The following is a 3,644-nucleotide window of genomic DNA, read 5'->3' as shown; positions in this document are numbered from 1 at the left end:
AATTTGTTTTAAATCCTAAAAGAAAATTCTTAATCTCCCCAAAGCACAGCTCTCATTATTTTACCCTACAACTAAAACTTTCCTGGCTTTTACTACCTGGAGAACACCCTACTTTTGCATCTAAGGTTCAATCACCAAACTGCCCCAGCTCCAGCCCGCCCCAACACTCACCCAGTTCCTATGCACACTCTGTCTCAAATGCTTCTGTAGCACTCACAACTATTTGAAAGTACCTTATTTGTTTTGTTTACCTGCTCTTTTTCTGTTCTTCCAATTGCTCTTTAAGAAGGCTGGTGGGGGCTGGGAGTAGTGGAGGCACGTATCTTTAATCCCAGCAGGCCAGAGGCAGAGGCTATTGGAGAGCTGAGATTGAGGCGAGCCTGGTCTACATCAGACCAGCTGGGGCTGCAGGGAGATCCTGTCTCCAAAGGAAAGACTAGTCAGGCATGGTGGTACATACCTTTAATCTGACTTGGAAGGCAGAGTCAGGTGGATCTCTGTTCAAGGTCAGTCTGGTCTAGAAAGTGAGTTCCAGGCCAGCTGGGGCTACAGGGATGCCCTGTCTCAAAAAGGCCATTAAAGCCCGGCGTGGTGTTGCACACCTGTAGTCCCAGCACTTGGGAGGCAGAGGCAGGCGGATCTCTGAGTTCAAGGCCTGCCTGGTCTACATAGTGAGTTCCAGGACAGCTGGGGCTTACAGGGAGACCCTGCTTCAGAAATATTAAAAAAAAAAAAAAAAGAAAAGCCATTAAAAAAATAGAAAGGGAGGGCAGACAGGCAAGAAGAAAGAGGAGGGAGGGAGGGAGAGAGGGAGGGAGGGAAGGAAGGAAAGAAGGAAGGAAGGAAGGAAGGAAGGAAGGAAGGAAGGAAGGAAAAGGGAAGAGGAGGAGCGGCAGCTGGTAAAATGTCTCAGCAGGTAAAGATGCTTGCCACCAATCCTGACAAACTGAGTGGGATCCCCAGACCCATATGATGACTGGCTGCCACTAGTTGTCCTTGGACTTCCGCATGTACACACATAAAATAAATGTAAAGTAAGAGAGGAGGAGCCAGATCTGCTTTAGTCACCTCTGTAACCCAGTAGCCCTGGCTTGATGCTCAATGCCTGGCACAATGAAATGTCCTCTTATCTAGGAATTTAGAAAGGGTCACATACTACCATAACCATTTCTTGAGATAAAAGGGAGGGAACAAATGAATGATGATGTTTCTCTCCATAGAGTTCTCATGCCATCCTGTCTGTGTCCTGACACCTGTACTGGGGGAAAGCAGCCTGATTTCTTTTCTAGAGGACCAGACTCTGACAGACATCCACAGGTAAGCAGCACCCACCACTGGGCCTACCTACAGAGTGATATTAATAAATGTTTATTGAATGAATGCACACAGAGGTGGAAGAGGGAAGGTTGGTGGAATAACAGGCGGATCTTTTTTTTTCTAACCAAGAAATGATTCAAGGAATGATTCAAGAACACTGACCTAATGATAGAGGAAGCCACGGGGTCAAAAGCCTTTAAGAAAATGAACCTATCTTTTTATGAATCTGCTATCTTTTTATAAATCTACCTAATCTGTGTGCCTGGGGGCGGGGAGTGAATGGGCACATGTGTGGAGGTCAGAGGGCAATTTGTGGGAGCCTGCTCTCTTCTTACCTTCTCTGGGGTCCAGATACTCCACTCAGGTTGTCAGGCTTGGAGGCAAGTCAGGCCTGCTTGAGCCATCTCACTGGCTCCCTACCATCACTTTAAATAATATAACTATCAAATTGTAATAGTATTAAAATTTTAAGACGAGATCTCACTATGTAGGACTGGTTGGCCTGGAAGTGAAGAGATTCCCCTGCTGGGATTAAAGGTGAGCGCCACTTTTTTTTTCTTTTAGACAGATTTCACGCTAGAGCCCATGTTGGCTTCAAACTATGTATCCCAGGCTGGCCCCGGATTGGTGGCAATCTTTCTGCCCCAGCCTGAGTGCTGCTATAATTCCAGGCATGAGACACCACTCCAGGTATGGGGCATCCGCTCCACCCCCAATTACCACGTTGATACCCTTTTCGAAATGTTAAAGTCATCCCAACCCCGCTAAATGTTTTTCTCATGAAGCTGGCATCTGTGCATTGCTGATAACCGTGTTAACTACTGGGGAATCTAATCCCGGGTAACTTTTACTAGGCATCAGCAACGTGTTTACATACATTATCCCACTTAATCCATAAAACCACTGCACGAGGGAAAACTTGCAGTTATTTGCACTTAAAGATAAGCAAAAGGAGACGCTGGGATGTGAACGCTTAAGTCTATCTTCACCGAACAAAGAAGCGCCAGGCCGCAGTTGGGAAGATTAAAAATGCAGTGATTTCCAACTTCCAATGAGATGCAGCGAGCCGTGGGCGGGAGCTGAGCGAAAGCCTTCCCAGGGCCGGCGCCCTTTAGAGCTCGCCCTCCTGCCAGGGATGCTCCATCCCCAACCCCACCCCCCGCAGCCCCACCTCGGCGGGCGTTCTCTCCACCTTCCAGTCTGTCAGCGAGCGCTTCGCCCAGAGTAGAGTGGGGTCTTCTACGCTCTCGGTACCCCGAACCGTGCTCCGCCCTAGGGGAGCCAAGTTCCAGACCCTGATCCTGACCCTTCCAAACTCAGGCACCGAGGGGCGAGGGCTCCACATCCCCTCCCACCACCCCGGCCTCCTTTGCCGTGAAGGTGACCTCCCCCGGGGCTGCACTTGCCGGGTGGTGCCACAACTGGCTCACACGTGGTGAGCGGGGAGCTCGGGGCCTCTCCCCGCCACGCGCCGCCAGGCTGAGGACCGGCCACGCCTCTAGCAAGGCTCCGCCCTGGGCCGGGCGAGGTGCCCACCTTCCGCAGGCGCGCGCTGCGAGATCCAGGACGCGGTACCCGCGCATTCCTGCCCGAGGCTGCTGCGCTCGGACGCGACGACTCTGGGGCCGCTGCGTGTTCCCGCGGCTTGCCTTTGGAAAGCGTGCTCTTTCCTAGGGGATCCTGTAGCACCGTAAACCAGATGTTCAAAATTCAGTCCTTGGGTCCAAAAACATGAGTTAAGCCTGTGTGTGGCTGGATCCTGCGTGGCAGGGGAAGGGCTCCATCTGTGTATGGCAAGGTGAGTCTGACCCCTGGAGCTTTGCTGAGCCTTGGTCCCCCAAAAGAGACAGGGAAGAAGTCCTACCTGGCGGCAGGTGCTGATTAGCTAAAATGGCAGAAACACGCTTTAAGGGCCAGATGGGTAGCGCCCTACGTCTCCCCACCTCCCCTCCAACCAAGAAAAGAAACCTTTCTCATCCCGTCTACCCCCATCCCAGGCGCGAGACCGCCCCGCCCCGCCGGCCAGGGATTGGGAGATGCAAATACCGACTTCTCTGCCCAGCAACGGGTGACGCGGCGCCGAGCACTGGGCGTGGCCCGGCCGCAGCCCAGGCGGGCACCTCAGTGTTTACTGGGGGCGGCCCCGCGCACGCCGCAGCGGTCCGCAGACGGCGAGGGGAAGGGCGCGCGCGCCGGCGGGGCCGCGCGGGGAGAAAGACACTTGAAGGCGGCAACTGTGGGCGGCCAGCGGCGCGCGCGGGGCCTCGGCAGAGCCTGAGGCGGCGAGGAGCACGCGGGGGCCCTGCAGGCGCGACTCCGCTGCCCCA

The sequence above is a fragment of the Nannospalax galili genome, unplaced genomic scaffold (assembly GCF_000622305.1).
Source record: "Nannospalax galili isolate Female #2095 unplaced genomic scaffold, S.galili_v1.0 scaffold2568, whole genome shotgun sequence".
Classification (NCBI taxonomy): Eukaryota; Metazoa; Chordata; class Mammalia; order Rodentia; family Spalacidae; genus Nannospalax; species Nannospalax galili.
The sequence above is the reverse complement of the archived record's forward strand: the minus strand, read 5'-3'. Positions refer to the sequence as shown.